Here is a 20,173-nt window from a genome sequence, read left to right on the forward strand (position 1 = left end):
ACTTCACTCAGAGCCTGTAAATCTCCAACAATGTAGTCCATTATCAATGTGTCTACCTGTTGCTGGGAAATCAACCCCCTGAAGGTGCAGCGGTGGGACTGGGGTCGTTTGGGGCTGTTGGGTCTTCTTGGTCTTTCCTGAAGAGGGGTGACATCCGCTGCTAGTCCAAGACGCGAAAAACACATGGAAACGCACAACGAGCACACAAGCCCAGGAAATCTGCAAGAGAAAAAACAAACAGACACAAGAACAGGCAGAGATACGAGCAGCAGCTATCCCAGGTACCCGGGACCCAGCCAGGGAACCCGCGGCTATGGACCGGGACCCAGGCGAACACCAACCACCCGGCGCGGGCCGGACATGCGGCCAGGAGGTCCTCACCTTCCAGGCCAACGACCCCACCCGGCGAGAGGCCAGCCTGCCCGGCCGCCGACGCGGGCAGGTGCACCCGCCCCTACGAAGGCGGCCCTCCAGGACCAAAGGAGCGCCCAGATGAAGACAGTTTTTGATTGTCAAGGACTTGCAGATATTTTCTCACGCTGGACGGTTGCTTTGACTCCACATGATGTTTCAAATGTGAAGTTGACGAGGCAGATGTTCAGACTTGTTTTCTCAGCGCAGGTGGACATGATTTGAACAGAAAGGTTAGATTTTTACTATCTGACTCTTTGGGAGACAATGTGTAAAATTCCCGCAGATAATGATAAGACTGCACTGCATTGTGGGTAATGCAGTGTTAAGTCGTCATCTCGTCGAGTATTTTAAATGCTGGTGAAATGTATTCCGTAATAAATGGACCTAAATAGTGAAGCTGAAACTCACATAATCTGAACAGTTCAAATTCCAGTTCGTGATCTGCAGAATGAACAAGTTCACGTTCAAGTTCTTTATTTGCAAATATGTTGCGTTCAGTTCAACTTTCTCACAGAAATGAACATGTTGAATGAACGCGTTCATTTGAACTCATTCATGCACAACACTGCCGCCCACATCATTCTCTTCCACTTTTTGGCTTCATATTTGTTACATAAATCATGTTATGATGAAAACTGTTATATGTTGTTGACATGAAGTTGTTTTGCCATTTATTCTTTTTTCACACACACATGCAAACACAAATAGGATTAAAAGAGGAGGATTTATTTTTCACATTACTATATTTTGGAGTGTTTATCATCTTCAGTCAGTGATTACTCCTTATCTGCTGACCTGCAGATGGACTGACGAGTCCAAACTCTGCTCTGTGATGAATTCACATCTGTCAGAAACCAGTCTCTGCTCCATCTTCACGTGTCCGCCGGCACACGGCAGTTCTGACGCGTATCGACTGAGAATTAAAAGCACTTTAGGACTCACCCTAGGATCGATACATAAATACTTGAGCTGCTCTCGGATAATTCCTCCGCTCCAATGTCAGGTCCTCAAGTGGTTTTGACCGTTTCTGTCGGCACAGCTGAATGCTCCCCGAAATTACTTTTTTATTTGCGTCTTATTAGCAGGTTTGTGATAGTGCTGCAGTGATTTATTACTCTACTTGCTCTTTTCACATGTTCACTCTTTCTGAAATGAGCTGTCAATCACCTGGAAACTGCTACAAGCACTAAACATCCACAGATGAATGTCCACAAACTGTATAAAGGGAAGTGGACAAGTCCTCTGTGATGTATGTGTCAGACCTGTGGGGACCACCATCTTGATGTGGTCAGATGTGGTTGGGTCAGATGTGGTTGGGACACACCCATGTCACCTCAGTAAACACAAGATAGTTGTTAGGTTACATAGGCCCTGCTAACCTATGGTACTAACTAATGCTACATCCTAATGCGACATCCTTTATTGTACAGTAATCCCTCGCTATAACGCGTTTCGCTGCTTCACGGATTTGCATTGTGCATCGTGTTCTGCATTCTGATTGGCTAAACAGTCTCTCCACTTCTTCACTTCCTGTGTCAATAACGTTGGTCGCTTAGCAACAATGCTGAGAACGGCCAATGAGCTTCAGCAGCAGCTCAAGAACGGAACCCTTTGATGAATCGTTCATTACAGTTCTCAGATATAATCCATGGTGGCATGTCGGTTTATAAGAATCTTTTTGCCCAGAAGAAAAAAGAGCGACAACATAACTACCATAACCCATAACTATATTCTTCTCTCGAAAAAACACACCTGCACCGCGGGCTTTAGAAGAAAAAGACGCTACGGAGCGAGTCAGGATGCAGCGGCAGTCAGAGGAGCAGTGAAATACACGCCAGACACATTTGTCCTACTGTACGCGGTGGGGCATGCTGATCTCTGCAATTTGAAGCCTTGTATAATAATTGTAGAAAAAAAAAAAGTTGCTACTTCGCAGATTTCACCTATCACCGGTTCTTTTTGGAACGTAACCCCCGCGAAAAACGAGGGATTACTGTAATGGAATCCTCAGTCCTCGTTGCAGATGTTTCCACCAAAATAACATCTGGAATGAGGTGGAGCCCCAACACAGCTTCAGCTGAGCTATCACAGCCTCGGGGGTTAGGTAGACAGGTTAGCTGCGTTACGGCTAAGTGACATTTCAGCAAGTTATTTTTCTATCAGCTCGAAAACAACAAAGAAGAGGAAATCGCAGGAACTACAAGGCTAACAACCAGTGCAGTGCAGATCCGCCTGACACATGGTAACCATACTTGGGTTCAATCTGCTGGGTTAAATCAGATGGAGACTTGTCTTGGATGTTTTCCACGTGTGAGCAATCCTTCACACTGTAGAACATTTAATGGGTTTATAATTCATTGCTAAATTATTTGCAATAACAGGTGTCTAAAACCATTCCTGATGCCTTTCCCTATTGGTAATAATAATAATAACAATAATACATTTTATTTGTAGAGCACTTTTCATGTATAATCTCAAAGTGCTTACATAAACAAGGGAAAGTAAGGACACATAAAAGACCAGAAGTAAAAAAGCATAAAAATAATAAAAACATCTAAAAAAGACCAGGGAAAGCCTCCCTGAACAGGAAAGTTTTAAGCCCCTTTTTGAAAGTGTCCACAGACTGTGGTTGACGGAGGTGTTCAGGGAGGGAGTTCCAGATGTGGGGGGCAGCGGAGCAGAAGGCTCGGTCTCCCATGGAGCGGAGTCGTGTGCGGGGCTGATAGAGGAGGTTGGTGTTTTGTGAGCGGAGGTTCCGGGTGGATGAGTGAGGGGTCAGGAGGTCTTTGAGGTATTGAGGGGCAGTGCTGTAGATGCAGAGGTGGGTGATGAGGGTGATCTTGAATTGGATTCTTGCGGTTATGGGAAGCCAGTGTAGTTTCTGGAGAATAGGGGTGATATGGTCGTATTTGCGGGTTTTCATCAGAGTTCGGGCGGCACAGTCCTGAATGAGTTGGAGTTTCCAAAGGTGTTTGTTGGGGATACCGATGAGCAGGCTGTTGCAATAGTCAAGCCTGGAGGAGATTAGAGCGTGGACGAGTTTTTCTGCATCGGGGAAAGTGAGGAAGGGGCGGAGTTTGGATATGTTCTTTATGTGGAAGAAGCAAGTTTTGTACAGATGTTTGATGTGGTTTATGAAGGTGAGTTGTGGGTCCAGCTTCACACCGAGGTTTGTAACAGAGGTGGAGAGGGGGATGTCTTGACCGGAGAAGGAGATGGTGGTTATGGGTGATGACTGGACCTGGTGAGGGGTGCCAATTTGTATGGCTTCGGTTTTGGAACTGTTGAGTTGGAGGAAGTTGTGCCTCATCCACGCCCTAATCTCCTCCAGGCAGTTGGAGAGGGCTTGAGTGGGTGAAGATGAGAGGACTGGGGTGGAACGTAGGTTGGGGTCAGTCCGGAGGTAGAGCTGAGTGTCATCGGCATAGCAGTGAAAAGAGACTCCGTGCCGGCTGATGACACGACCCAGGAGCAGCATGTACAAGATAAATGGTGCTGTGTTAATTAGAAAAATTGATGACGGAATACAAAACATATAAAATCTTTTTCTTCGGCTGCATATTTGCAAAGTGAATCATGACATGTTGTGCATTTGAGGTTTACATCATTTTAACTTAAATTTTATACCTTAAACCTTTGAATCAAAGGAGGCCAGACTTTAATTACAGTGGGTTTGTTCGGCCAGATTAATTAGTTCAAATAAAATGTACTGCAAGTGCATTTGTTCACATATTGACTATGTTTTCATGCTGCACTGTACAGTAATTGTACAAGTGTACAGAGCCTGTATCTCTAGACAGAACCATCTCCCAGCATGCTCTGAAATGGATTCATTTTGCTGCAGACTCAGAGCAGGAGCCACCTGAGACGCCTCGCCATCCTCAGTCAATTTAAATCACATCAGCAGTCCACAGAAACCCTCTTCCCAACAGCTCAATTGAAATGAAAAGAAATTACTTAAACTTTTCTTCCGCAGACTTTTTATTCTTCTGGGCTCTGCTGCAGGGCTGTAAAACTTGTTTTACACGTAACGAAGCGTGTCAACTGTCTCTTCTTGTAAAAAGAGAACCGGGGTGAGAAGAAACCGATCAGTAGGACGGCAGCAGGATGGGTGTAAGAGCTGCTGCTAGTCGTCTTTGCAGCAGCCATCACATGAAGACGCACATGTCTGCAGCAGTTGAGTCTCCGTGGAAACAATACCTGGAAGCAGCGTGGGGAGTCATCAGAACGGGACAAACCCATTAAGACATCACTCATGGGTTTTACTCTTTTTTTGTAGCTCTTCAGGGCGCCACATTGGTAGGAACTGACTCCATCCAACTCAAGCCAAAAATAGATCACTTTAGCTTAACTAGCTAGTTTAAGTTAACCTAACATTAACTCGGATCAACTCTTTTTGAATGTGTCCAAACATCCTCATTTCAGATGTTGATGCAGACGTGTATGACGGTAGAAATATGCAAACATCGGAGGTCCAGGACACAGATCCACACATGCAAATGTAGATCCAACGACTGCATTGCAAGGTATTAACCCTTTATCTTATTTAGACAATGATTCCCTCAGAGGTCCGGCTATCTATCGTTGTGTTATATGCAGTAATCACCTCCATGCTACATAAATGTCTGCTGCGCTTTAGGCTACTGCCTCTTCAGTATTATTTCACTTTTACACAATAGTGTCATTGGTCATTATCTTTATTGTATTTCAATATAAAGATCAAATATTGTATTTATATTTGTTCTACATAATACAAAACCACAATGTAAATATATTTCATACTAATAAAAGTCCTTTAGATGTAAATTGTTAGCTAAATATGAAGTATTTAAGTATTTATTTATTTATTAGAGGTTCAAACTGGACTAGATCCTTGTAGACTGGTGGTCAGTAGAGGAACTGCAGGTCTGGATCCAGACCCTGGTGGTCAGTGGAGGAACTGCAGGTCTGGATCCAGACCCTGGTGGTCAGTAGAGGAAATGCAGGTCTGGATCCAGACCCTGGTGGTCAGTAGAGGAACTGCAGGTCTGGATCCAGACCCTGGTGGTCAGTGGAGGAACTGCAGGTCTGGATCCAGACCCTGGTGGTCAGTAGAGGAACTGCAGGTCTGGATCCAGACCCTGGTGGTCAGTAGAGGAACTGCAGGTCTGGATCCAGACCCTGGTGGTCAGTAGAGGAACTGCAGGTCTGGATCCAGACCCTGGTGGTCAGTAGAGGAACTGCAGGTCTGGATCCAGACCCTGGTGGTCAGTAGAGGAACTGCAATAGCGCACCAGACTAGCCGGTGTTTATCGGGAGTCGTCATTCCTCCATTTGAGTTCTCGTTACTGTTTTCCATCGTCAGCAGCTGAATATTCAGGAATTGCAATTGGAGTGACAGCAAAGGTGGGAAACGTGTGCAGCTCAGCAGCCTCCTGGAGCTGTGCTGTGTACTGCTGTGTGTTGCTGTCAGAAAAACCTGAGAGGATATGAACGTCTGGATTTTGACTGTCGGCAGCTCTGTGATGCACAAGAGTCAAGCTGGAATTTGGCAGGTTCATCATGAAATATTTGTGTCTGGAATCAGTTCACAGAAACCGAGGCTCCAGCCAGATGGAATAACAGGTGTGTGCTGTAGACCTGGGGGCTGGACCTCCACCGTGACTTTAATGCACCAAGTATAAATATTGTGAAGACAAAAACACCAAATAATCGGTTCAGAAAAAATGGTGAGATGTAAAGACTGAGAGTGTGTTCTTTGATTTTTCACATGAAGAAGAGCGTGACGTTGTGGAGGTGGACCGTGGCCACATCGGTGTCCGCAGAGCCCGGCCGGCTGACCGTGAAAGGCCACATCTCTGGCCGCGGCTCTTTCCCATCATCCTCTGACATTTCTGGACTGTCGACATTCTCCCGAAGCCATGAAATGCTCCCAACATATTTGACATTTTCAGCTGGTCGTGGCAGTCGACAAAGGAAGTATGACTTTAAAGGGTCACAGGTGGCGGCGAGGCTTGTTTCTAGCTGCTCATCGATCCAGAGTCGTGGTTCAGGAGCAACAAAAACTGTTTAGTAAATGAGTTTATTCGCATATTTATTTACCTTTGGCCACCCACCGTGTTTCAGTGGGAGGTCTGTCTGGAGTGTTTTATATCACTCACTAATGAAAAATAAAGGCATGTTCAAGCAGTTTCATGAGAACAGTGGCATCATTATTTCTTACAAGTAGTTCTTAAATGCCCGATTGGCATAAAGTAGCTCGTAAATCATAAAACAGCAAAGACACAGGAAAACTCAATAAACCCAAATTTCATTTTTGACTCAGGGTGTCCGATTCAGCCATCGGTACACCGACCGCTACTGGTCAGATGCTACCTCTGATACGAGCGTATCAATAAAGATCGAGTGAGAATAAGTCAAACCTGACCTGGTGGTGGAATCACATTAAACTTAAGATTCCAGATTTCACAGGAAATGTTGCAGTTGAGCGTGTTAAACGTATTAAAACACAGCTAAACTAGCCACATGCTACCTGGCAGTTCAATAAAAGGATCATCCTGAATGCTCCGTTTATAGATGGTGAGGAGCAGAAACATTTGTTAGGAAGCAAAACAACGAGAATCAATGTCTGTCAGATGCCGTCTACGCAGCGGGTCAGAAACCAGGACTAGAGGAGCTGAAACCAGGACTAGAGGAACTGAAATCAGGACTAGAGGATCTGAAACCAGGACTAGAGGAGCTGAAACCAGGACTAGAGGAGCTGAAATCAGGACTAGAAGAGCTGAAACCAGGACTAGAGGAACTGAAACCAGGACTAGAGGAGCTGAAACCAGGACTAGAGGAGCTGAAACCAGGACTAGAGGAGCTGAAACCAGGACTAGAGGAGCTGAAACCAGGACTAGAGGAACTGAAACCAGGACTAGAGGAGCTGAAACCAGGACTAGAGGAGCTGAAACCAGGACTAGAGGAACTGAAACCAGGACTAGAGGAACTGAAACCAGGACTAGTAGAACTGAAACCAGGACTAGAGGAGCTGAAACCAGGACCAGCAGAGTTCCACAGTCACAGCGATGAATGGTTCAGGGTCGGAGGATGACGCTTACCAAAGAGCAACCAGCGTGTGTTAATCCAGCGTTGGCTAAAGGCAGCAGTCATTTTTCCCTTTATCTTATTTAGACAATGATTCCCTCAGAGGTCAGGCTATCTATCGTTGTGTTATATGCAGTAATCACCTCCAGCCCTGCTGTAGATCATCCGGTCTTGGCACTGGCAGCAGCTGGACGCTCTGGTCCAGAGACCCAACCCTGGTTTTTCCAGGTTGACTAGCCGGAAAACTAGCCAAAAACATCTGTGACTGCAGGTCCCAGTGGGGCTCCTCGTTTCAGCTCCGGCAACATCCGTTTCAGACGTGACTTTGCTGGAATATTGCAGGAACGCCGCAGGTACAACGCAGGAATGTTGCTAGGGTGTTGTTCCAACACTGGTGGAACTCTGCAGAACTTTGCACAAACCTTGGTGGAATATTGAAGGAACATTGCTGGAGTGTTGGTGGAGAATTTCTCCAAAACCAGTTCAGCGTTCAGAGTTTTTCTTACAGTGACGTCTAAACAAAGACTAAATTTACATGCAGTCAATAACCCTTTTCTAACCGGAATATTAGCAATAACCTGGTTTTGCATTCCGGTTTTTAAAAACCCAAATATGACCCCTGGGTTACTCCTTTTCTAACCCGAATATTTGGTCATGTATACGCCTAACGGGATATCCCCGTCAAAAGGAACAGGAATTTGTTTTCTGCGCATATTCTTTTCGCAAGGAATCTTGGTCTTTTGAGTCCAGGAAGTTCTTATAAAACATGGAGAAACCCAAGACCAGGAGGAGACTAATCACTTCATAAATGTAATGAAAGTGTAGAAGACGGTAGAAAGTACCGGGATAGCGAGATTTACAGAAAAGTGAGCGAAAAGTTGCGCGAACCAGGATTTGTACGAACTCCAGACCAGATCAAGCTCCACTGGAAGATGCTGAAAAAGGCAACTTCTACTGGGCTGTTGATTATCCACCGTACTGTTATTGTTGTTGTTGTTTTGGATTTGGATACAGGAAGAAGCTGAAATGACAGGAATTGCGTCATGACGTTCTCCATGCGTCGCTGGTTTGATCCAGATATCCCAAATTATTAATTACCATGTATACAGGGACAGAGCCGTCTGGGAGATTTGCGAGGCCCTGTGCGAAACGGCTAGGGGGGGCCTTTGTGCGTGAGCGTAGCGAGCGCGTGCGAAATTTTCGAGTTTTTCGGGTCGGATCGGGTGTCTATATGCGCAATTTTAACTCTCCAATTAGCAAAATACTGGATACCTTCCCCTGCCTCATCATAATCTCGGCTTGCCTCGACGCGGGGCCCCGTGACTGCTTGAGACCCGGTTGATCGGTGATTTTTGTAACAAATTTATCAAACGAGCCTTTCAGAGAGGCATTAAACTCTTCCATTTTCTTTAGTTTTTCTTTTTTTCTTTTTTCATCCCCTGATGGAAATTTCCTGAATCTGTCTCGTTCTCTCGACATTGTGTGACAGTTTGTTCCAACTCCACCGTCTGGATCAGAGCAGCTTGTGTCTGCGCTTGGTCTGATCAGTTGTATTGAACAACAGACACGCGCATCATTGCACATATATTTATTGATATGCACAGACTAGTACACATTTAGGTCTGTAATGGAACGTGACTGTTGTCATATTATAAGGGAAAAAAGGGAGAAAAAAAAAAAAAAAAAAAAAAAAGTTTTAAAATTTTTTATTTTTTTTTTCAAAAACGGCCCATAGCGCGAGGCCCCTTTGGGCGCGAGGCCCCGTGCGGTCGCACGGTTCGCACACCCCTTGCGGCGGCCCTGTACAGGGATAACCCTGTTTGCTCACACATGGAAACACATTATTCCGAATGTTTCAGTAACCGGAATATTAACCTTAACCTGAATTTTGATTGCATGTAAACGTAGTCAATGACTTCTGCGCGCTCCATGGCGACCTGTGGCATGTCATGTGACCTCTTGGGATGACCTGGGTCGTGTTCTTCAGCCTGGACAGCCGGATCCTCCCACCTGTGTAACCAGGAGGCGTTTTGTGGATTAACAAAGCAGTCCCGTGTCTCAGGTTTCAGAAAGCCGCACTTTTACCCGCTTATGTGTGAGTCATTCTGCGTGATGAGCTCGGCCCACGACAAGGTGAACATTAATGCATCTGAACTCAGAGAGAGATTCTCCGTTGGAGGACGCAAACGGACCCTTTTGTCTCCTAATGAATTGCTTTGAGTCTGATTCGGAGCAAATTATCCCTCCCTCTCCACCTAATTTTCCAATTTGCTGTGTCATTTAGTCCTAATTGAGGACCGCAGCGGGCTGTATTACTCTCACAAATAGGGTGATATAGTTTATTGAAGGTCTGCTCCGTACAGAGGGGCTGTAAAGCAAACATCAATTGGAGAGCGCGTGGAGGACGGTGCTTTTCCTGGAGGCTGGGGAGCTCGGCAAACAGCCTCTAATTATTTCTCAAAGGCAATCCAGGCCACTGTTCTGGTGTTCATTTTATGGTCACTTTTCTCCTCATCTCTGATGAAGCTAATGAATGGAGAGAGAATTCACTTTCTTTCATCCCTGCTCTGTCACACTTCCTGCATTTGCATCTGTAATTTGTGGAGGCAAATAAGAGGAGCCTGTTTTCAGATGAAGCCCCGACAAGTTCAGCGAAGGGGAGTGAAGGCAGGACGCTCCGTGGTCGTGTATTAAAGTTACTGCTCGTTCTTTTCTCCTTTTTTTAAAGATAATTTTATCATACTGGGTCTTAGTTTTACACAAATACACCCTGAAATTAAATTAGCAACACTGCGCTCCTTCAGTCTCCAGATTCAGACTTGCAGTTCCTCTACTGACCACTGGGGGCTGTGTCTTGCGAGGGCCGATCATTTGTAGCACCTGGTTGTAACTCAAAGGGCCCGATTTACTAAGATCCTAAATAAAGAGTACTAAATTGCGTGTGCACTGAAAAAGTTTGCGCGTGCTGTTGTTGTGTGTTTTGCGGGTGATCAACTAAGATTGCGTGCGCAATTGATAACAGGTGCAAACCTCAGTATTTAAATGAGGTGTTGCGCGTCTTACGGTTTGCGGCGCAAACTTTGCGCCATGGAGAGTGGATGGAAAGCAGGATATAGTCGCAAGCGCAAAATGAAATTTGACGAGTTGGAGTTAGAGATATATTAGTGGAAGAGACAAGTTGTTGTGCCGTATTCAGCACCCCTGCCGTGAAAAGCACCCCCTCGTATATTCAATGATAAGTAGACCAAGAAAAAAAACAACACACTGACACTTCAATATATTTATATATACACACTCACGAACACATACTTAGGAGTTTATATTATATATATTTACAAATATTATGGAAGACAACACAGTAAGCAGGCTATTAATTAATGACATCAATAACCATTTACCCGATTTTTTTTTTTTTTACCCGAATCCATGAGTGCATTTAAACATGAATCATTAACACAAAACTGGACGCTAAACAGAACATGACACGGAATGAGAATATCATTTTGTCAGACGAGGGGGTGCTTTTCACGGCAGGGGTGCTGAATACGGCACAACACCGGGGTATGACTGCAGAACAAGTATAGGCGCACAATAAGAAACACTTTTTTCTCCATGAAAACACGTGATTTATTTATTATCACAAATAAAAAAATGAATGTGCCTCCTGTGGCAACCTTTTGCTGAATAATACTCGATTTAACATTCAAATAAAATATTTCTCCTTTTGCATGTGGAGATTAGCACCTTCCTTTCGAACGTATTAAATACAGACGCAATCACAATCCACGCAAAAACTTTCAGGCTTGGTAAATCTCATTGCGCGTGGTAAATGGACCAATTTGCATCTTCCCCTCCCAGTATTTAGCGATTTCTGGCGGGTACGCCCCATATTGATTATTCATCAGGGCAAAAGTACTAACTGAATTGCGTGTGCTATTTTGCGCATTTGAGAGACGCAGTCCTCTTTGCACGCCGTTAGTAGATCAGCTGGCACTTTGGTTTGCGGGTGCTGTCAAGTTTGCACACATTTTTACACACGCAAACCTTTAGTAAATCAGGCCCAAAGACACTGTGGTCAGATATTTTACATTATTTTTGATAGAAACCAGGATTTGAAGAGGGCTACCAAGTCCTGCACGACTGCAGACGTCCGTTCAGATCCCACGTTTCCAGCACTTTCAAACAAATGTTTTTCAAAGCGGTAACTTCCGGCGTCTCCTCAGACCGTCGGGATTGGAAAAGAATCTTCTCCTGGGCAGCAGAAGTTCCCCTCCAGACGGAGGAGTGGGTGCGTGAATCAATCGATTAGCGGAGCAGCTGACGGATGGGACTTACAAGAGGCCTCGACGCACCGCAGCATTAATTTCTGGGCGGACGCCTCTGCCAGGTTCATCCATCTTGGCAGGAGATTCAGCAGCTTCACCACGTCTGGGGGCTCAATTAAGCAGCGATTCCTCTGGCGAGGGGAGGGAAGGTTCGTGTTCCAGACAGATGTTGCAGAGACGAGGGCTGGGCGGGGCTTCAAGGTGGAATAATAGCACAAAGGAAAAGGAGCTTCATTTATGTAAATGTTCAAACTTGAAGTGAGTTTAAGATCCCTCCAGTCAGTGCTCATTATAGAAGCTGAGCATAAAAACCCCTGCTGCACCGTCCACACCTGAGGTTTATACCCCTCGAATCAGCTTAAGCCAACACCACCTGCTCCGTGAGCTCAGCTCATTTAACTCAGCACTTATGAGGTTCCCGTCAGGGGCATCATGGGAAAAGAAAACCCCCGCCCAAACAGAGCTGTGTTAGGAAGATCATTTCCAGAGGTGAAAGACGTACCTGGGTAATAGGCAGTTCTGGGCTCAGGAAAGACCTGATGGTTTCAGAATCACGGGCCCAACACGCAAGGCCCCGGGCCAAGCAGGGGGGCTGAGAAGGAGGCACAGCGTGTGTGGGTTTTATGCAGTTTCAGCAACATCTGACATGCTTTAGAAAGTGAAGAGGCTGCACCTGAAGAGCAGGGAGATCCACTCATACCCCTCTTACACCAATCTGGTTCCAGGGCTGGTGCCAGAGCCGGTTCGCGGTTGGTTCTAAGTAAGAACCGGTTGAGAACCGTTTGCTTTTACACAAGCTGGTGCTGGCCAGCAGCTGGCCAGAGAGCCACGTCATCACGTTACTGTATACGTCTGTGTACGTCACCATTTCCCGGTACAACTAAAATACAACATCCCTGACAAAACACTTTTTTAAATATTTACAAATATGGAGCATTGTTCAATCACTTATCAAAACAAATAAAATCCGACTTGGATTATCTGAAATAGAAGACATATTTATAACCTCATACACAATTAAAGGAATGATCAGTGAGTTTTATATTTTATTTATAAGATATCTCTTCAAAATGTCCAAAATGTAAAAGAATCGATGGAACATTTGTACATATGTTTTGGGAATGTGATCTTTTAATACGTTTCTGGAAATCAATTCATTCCTTCACACAATCAGTATTAGAAATTAAATTTGAGTTAAGCTACAATTTGTATTAATTAAATGACACACTGGATCTTCAGTTAGACCGGAAAAAAGCAGGATATTAATTATGATCACATACTTCTCTAAGAAATGCATACTTTTACTTTGGAAAGATGATTCCCCTCCAACTTTAAATTTTTTTGGGATCAAATTTCATTTTTTTTACCATTTTTTTACCATAAAAAGATATTAAAAAAAAAAAAAGAAAGAAACCACCTAATATTGTTATTTACATGTGTGCTTTTCTTTTCTGGTCTGAATGAAATACGCAAAAGTTCCCTGTGATATTACTAGTAATGAATGTGAGTAGTGTGTATATATATATTCATAATATACACACACAATACAAATACATGTGTATATATACATACAGTATAAGCAGTTCAATCTTACTAAGAATCTGTCCCATTTATCATCAGAAATCACCTAAGAAGTAACTTTAAGTAAGACACAGTTTACATTTCTTTCAAGTGAATTTTGAAAAATGTATTACAAGCCAGTTACACTGGCATATTCTATGTATTTAAAGTTTAGGTTTGCACGAATCAAGTAAAAATCATCTAGTTAAATTGTAGGTGCTATTTTAAGTAAAATTTGACATTTTTGGCTAGAACTTTATGATAATTATATATAGGTCAGGGCATTGGGCTTCCCTGCAGTTTAACTGTCAAAGAACTGGTTCTTTCCTCTAGACCAGCAAATAGTTGGTTCTTGTCTAGCACCAGTTTTGAGAGCCAGGAGCCGGTGCTTAGGCTGTGTAAAACCAAAGAACTGGTGCTAAGTCTGGCTCTAGCCCTACCCTAAAAGGGGTATCAGGCAGTGGATTCACAAAAATGAAGAAAGACAATACCATGGCCCCTCCTCCGCTGTGCTGGACAGCGTGTGAGGGCATTTTGCTGACTCGTCTCACTTGTGACGAATCTTTCTCACTGCAGAATACTTAAGAAATTGATTTTAATCCCTTTCCAAGACAATTATTCGAGACCCTTGCCCCCGTTCCCTCTTGGGATGGTGTCAACACACATCTGGAAGCCAAAACCTCATCTACTACAGCTGTCCAGCAGAATCTGACAGAAACTCACCTCCTCAGATCCTCTGGAAGCAGCGAGAGGTGCACTTAGGGGGATTTTTTTCCTTTTTCTTCATAAATCAATGACGTTCGTCCCATGATGCACTCTGACAGGAACCAAGGTGGTCGATGGGACTTTAAAACTTCGGTTCTGTTTAAGGCTGCAGCTGCTGCAGATGTTTTCAGCTGGAATAACACCCGGGGTGTTTTTGTCTTCCCTCCAGAACCGGGTCACATGACATGGATCCAGACGCTTCTACTGGAGGCAGGAACTGAGGACATCCTGACTCAAAGCTAACATGGAGAGCATTTCTGAGAGTTTTCACACCTTCTTTGAGGAGGCTGAGGACGGGGGGGACGTGTATCACTAGTTACGGTTAGCTCTGCTTTCTGTAAAGAGAGCTGGGCAAGCCCTCTGCGATGTCACCCAGCGTTTTCTGAAACTTGTTTTTGAAGCACATTTTCAGTCCGATGGGGGGCGACATCTCGGCAGGAGCTGACTCCTCCCACCTCAGACTAGTCATAAAATAAGCTAATCAGTGACCACAAGCATGGGCGCAATTTCCACTGGGGACAGGGGGGACATGTCCCCCCCACTTTTCAAAATCGTGTTTTTGTCCCCCCCACTTTTTACAGTTTAAAAACTAACCGTAGGCTCAGCCTGTAATTGCGAATCATCAAGACACCCTGTGCGACGGTACTGACGGCCCGGCAGCCCCGCAGCCCCTCCCCTCCCTGCTCCCCTCAGAGCTGCTCAAGGCTGATTTATGGTTCTGCGTTACACCAACGCAGAGCATACGACGTAGGTTACGCAGTGACGCGCCCCGCACGCCGTAACCCTACGGCGTAGGTTCTGCGTCGATTTAACGCAGGACCATAAATCATCCTTCACAGACAGACAGCCAGGACGCGGCAGCAGCAGAAATGACGACAGCTCAGTTTAAAATCCATTTTTGCAGCGGGACAAAAAAGCAGCACTGCTGTGTTGCAGGTAGGCTGTTCAGAGATGAGTAGCCAAATATTACTCAACTTAATATGTTGTAAATGGTTAGGTGATTTTGGTTTGTTTATAAGGAAAGGAAGGAATGAACATGATCTATTTTCATATTTCATAGGAGAAATATGTGGAAACAGGTGCAAGTGAAGAAGTGCAGGCAGGAACCCAACCATGTTAGCCCAAAAGTGATTGTAGAACAGCATGTCAGGAACAAAACCTTAAGATCAAGAGTAGTGTTACTGTGAATTTCCTTGGCTCATTTATAAACAAGGAGTCAATGGAATTTTATGTTTTTTCTGTGGCCAAGCTTTTGAAAATGAAAAATTAAGCCTGGTCAAGAACTATGTTTCTCCAGAGGCCTGCAAGTAAGCCTGTAAAGCTTGTATACTGTCTTAAGGTAAGAGCTGATGTGGCATGTTAATGTTGTGTTGTGTCAAAAATAAAGGATGCCCAAAGAGAAAGAGGTCACAAGATTAAAGACTCTTTTTTATCATTGTATAGCCCTAAACGAAAATAATAATAAATACATATATCAGGAAAAAAAAGTTAAAAAGTGTCTAAAAAAGTAAATCCATATTAAAATTGTCTGATTGTTTGCATTCACACACACGTAGTCTTACAAAGCCACACTGCACATCCACGCTACAGCTACATGCACAAATTTACCATTCCTAATTGTGTCCCCCCCACCTCTGAAACTAAAGTTTCGCCCTTGACCACAAGTGAGCTATTTCATGCTAACCTGAAATGTGGCCTAATTCTACTGATTCTCGTTTCAGGTGTTGCTTCTGAAACTAAATCTAAAACAACAGTTGAAGTGAGACCTGCCGGAGCGTCAGCCGAGCCTTGCTCAGAGGTCACCGGCCACTAGCCGGACCGCCAAGGTCGGCCGTGGTGCAGCTTCAGCTCAGGTCCCCTGGGTTGCCGACTCGGCCCCTGGCCAGAGCTGGAAGCTGCCAGCTCCAACAGACGAGCTACCTCTGTCTTCAGACTCCGCCAGACTGGCGGACCGCCAGGACGGGTCGTGCTCATCCGTCACTGCAATTAGCAGCAGATCCGTCTTAAAACAAGAGTAATAGAGGCAATGCGCATGACGTCACCTGATGTGACTTCACAGCGGGTTAGAATAGAATAGAATAGAATACTTTTATTGTCATTATACATGGGTACAGTGAGATTAAAAGATTACGCCCACTGAGTGGCAGAAAGACTGAGTGGCAGCGTAAACTTTCAGTTTGAGCAACTCGAAAACATCTCAAATGGGAAAGAGCTGTTGTAGCAAGAAATCGTTTTACAGACTGCCGAAAAATAAGCTTAAAGGGGACCTATAATGAAATACACGTTTTTTTCTTGCTTTAACATATATAAAGTGGTCTCCCCTCACCCTGCCAAATTAAGTAGATATAAATATCAGGAAACTGGATTCATGGCCAAATATTAATGTCCAGGACCACTGGTTCTTGGGGTAACTGTACGGGTCACTGTCAAGTCCAACTGCCTTTAATTTAAGCCCATAATCGGCTGTTATCCCGTCTTCTCCACTAGTTGCAGCCATTTTTGCTGATGGTTTTGCCACTCAGTGCGAGTAAGGGGGCGTGGTTCAGTGGGGAAGTGATGTCAACGCATACCCTCTATTGTTCTCACCTCAGATGTCAAGTTACCTGACAGTTTTCTGCCAGATCAAACATCTGTTTCAGCTCCAGTTCACCTCATTTCAGATGTCAGTTGTGGCCTCAACAAGATCTAAACCACACCTTCGAACTCATGCCATCCAGTTTGGGATTAACTGCATTAATAATTATTTTATGGAGCTAGAGTGAGTCGTCGTGGGTTCCCATATTGGCACTTTTCCACTAGTACCTACTCGACTCGCATCGGTTTGGTTCTTTCCCACTAGGGGTCTAACGTGCCGAGTAGATACTTTTTCTGTAACTACTCTGCCGAGGTTCTAAGCTGCTGAGTCGGCTGTATCTGACGTCATCATACTACAGGCCACCGATTGGTCGGGGGGTTGGAGTCAGACGTCTGAGTCAGGATGTGACATCAGCGAAAGAGCAACTCGTGGCTTCTTGTTCATTTTATTCGACATGCAATGGCAGCGCAAAAGTCTGTTTCATGATGAGGTACAGATGTTCATAAACCTGGTGCTGAGGAGAGAATTAAAAAGGGATCTAGACGGGCGATAAGGAACGACAAGATCCACCAGGAGCTCTGTCACTTCATAGCTGCTCGCGGCTCCAGCTGACTTTCCAGCAGCGCAGAGACAAACAAACAAAAAAAAAAGCGTAGCCGCTTGAAGTTTCTCTCACTCTCATTTTTTAACTTGATATCAAACACAAGCCACAGACCCAGCAGCACATATATCATCTCCTCCAGGTTCTACATCTTTAGTGTTGTTGTCTTCTCCGTTTAGATACACAATCAAATACGTGACAGCAGCTTCACTCCAACCTCCTACTTCTGATCTAGGTGTTGAAAAGAAACGAAGGCGAGTAGGTACTAGTGGAAAAGTGCCAATACTTCCTCCCGCCACCTTTAACCGCGTGAAGATGAATCCTGGAGCTCCAGGGCAGTGTTTGTGGGAGATGCGGTGTGTCTCCCCCCCCCCCCAGATCCTTCCTCCTGGACGTCCCAGCGGATGATTTATGTGCGAGGGCGGCTCCATGACCTCAGACCCTGCCTCCTCCGAAACCGAGCCATGCGTGCAACCCCCCCCCCACCTGCAGGATAAGAGCGGATCCAGGTGAGGTCTGTGATCCGCGGAGCAGCTGTGCCCCGCTCCTCTAACGAGGGAGCCGAACCTCACGCTCTGCTGACCAGCACATCTGTCCGCGCAGCTGGGGAGCCGCAGCATGATGGAGCTGCCGATGATGACCAGAGACAGGAAGAACCGGCCTTTTTGCACAGGCTGGGGCCGCGGGGGTCCCGAGCCACGGCCCTGGCAAAAGATGATGCATGAGAAACGTGCCCCCCGGGTGGGAGCTCTAACGAGCTCATCAGGACTAACGAGGCCTAACGAGCTTCTAATTGGAGGAGTCGCGGTGTCCCTGAAGGTCAGGGTCCAGGTACGAGCGCCAGGTCTGGGCCAGGCCGACACTTCCTGCCAACAGCGTGTGACGTGACCCACCGCTATCCCTCTGCGTAAACAAAGTCAGGAAAGGGCAGCAATCACTTCTCTCACAACCAGTTTAGAGGCTCCCAAAGGACACCTGCAGCTCCGGCAGCACAAGTTTCACAACAATTACCGAGTGTCATCACTAACTACAGACATAAGTTTAAAACCTCACACCAGAGTGTACCAAAGATCAAAATTGAAAAGAGAAAGTTTATCCCGAGGATGAAACGAGACAAGCTGACGGTGAGATACTGCCATCTGCTGGTCGCGGTCAGTACTGCAGGGCCGCAACACCTCCACTTCAGGCTCCCGCTACTAGTTTCTTCTGGATTTTCCAGGTTTATTCCTGTGTCACCTGCTTCTTATGAAGTTTCCTTCCAGGGATATGTGTATTATATTGTAATAAAACAAGTAATTTGAGTATAACTGGACTGCGTTTTATGATACTTTTACTCAGAGCCGGTGTTCTGCCAATTTCTGCTGCTTTGCCAAAAAATGCTACTAGTGGTTTTCTACCTTTGTAGAGCTACAATTTAACTGTGTTTTACTCCCTATAGCCCACTTTGTTTCCCCACAAGTGGCCGTCATTGTAAATAAGAATGTGTTTCTTAATGACCTACCTGGTTAAATAAAGGCCAATGACTCAATGAATATCAAATAAAGCGATAGAATTGTATTTTCTTTCCCTCTTTATCATATGTTTACAAAGTGTAATGCAATTCATGTCATGGGTAGTGTATTTTGAAGGATCAAATATTCAACATCCCATATTATCAATTTTACATCGTGCAAAAAATGATGGATGTGCCAATCAAACTTTGAAAATCGATTGTGCGCATGCGCAGAACCACAAAGTAGCATTTTCTGGCAGGTAGAAAGGATTGGCAGAACACCGGCCCAAGGGATAAGAGGCTGCTTACGGCCCCGTGACCACTAGGGGGCCCTCAAGAGTTAAAAAAAAAAAAAAAGATTCAGATTAAAAACCATAGATGGGTAAAAACATGCCAGGCTGACAATGGGATGATGTAAACAACACTGCTGCAACTGTGCAGCTCTTTGACCTCTTATCTATTGCTTCTCTGTGTGGCCAGTAAGGGCAGTTGCTGACTTTGTAAAATTAATTGAAAGATTTTTCCACAAATTTGTTAATCTGTTGTCTGTTTACATAGTCTTAATCACTGTGGATTACGATCTAATTCAGGGGTGTCAAATGTGCAGAAGTTTCCAACGCAAAAAATCGAAATGTTAATTTACTAAAAAGGAAGGCATACATAATTGCCATGAATCGCAGCATATCCAATAATATATTTCTTCTACAAATCCATCGTTATTCCACAAAGAGAGCAGTTTGCTAAAAAAAAGATGATAGATATTTATTCAGAGAATTTCCGTTTTGAATACGAGGATAGTGACAAAGTAAAACAGTTAAAAAAAAAGAAGTGCTGACTTTTTCGACACACTGGCGTAAATATCCGCGCCAATTTTTCAAAATAAATACACTTTGTACTGGAAAAATCTCTAAATCACAAAGAAACACTCTCGGATGTAATAAGAAAGATTTTGCTTTTAATTAAATTTCCTATAAAAAAGCGAAATATAAAAAAAACATACTTGTTTCTGTTTCTTTGTAAAATGATATTAAAAGTATCTTACATAATTTAAAAAAACGAGAAATTTCAAGAAAAGATCCTGAAGAAATATATTTTACATAATTAGAGTGTAAACAAAGTGCAAAGAATTAGAACATTGTTTTTTTTGTTATTTTGAGCATGCGGCCCGTGAGAAAGAAATTGGTCAAATCCGGCCCGCCAAGCAAAATGAGTTTGACACCCCTGATCTAACTACCACAAAAAGTTCTTACATCTAGTTTTACAAGTGTATTTGTAATGACAGTGAAGAACATGAAATAAGTTTATATAGTGGGTGTGTGAATGATCAATAATCAGTATTATTGGCAGTAATAGAGGGACCCAAAATCGAATTT

This window comes from Cololabis saira, chromosome 15, assembly GCF_033807715.1.
Source record: "Cololabis saira isolate AMF1-May2022 chromosome 15, fColSai1.1, whole genome shotgun sequence".
Classification (NCBI taxonomy): Eukaryota; Metazoa; Chordata; class Actinopteri; order Beloniformes; family Belonidae; genus Cololabis; species Cololabis saira.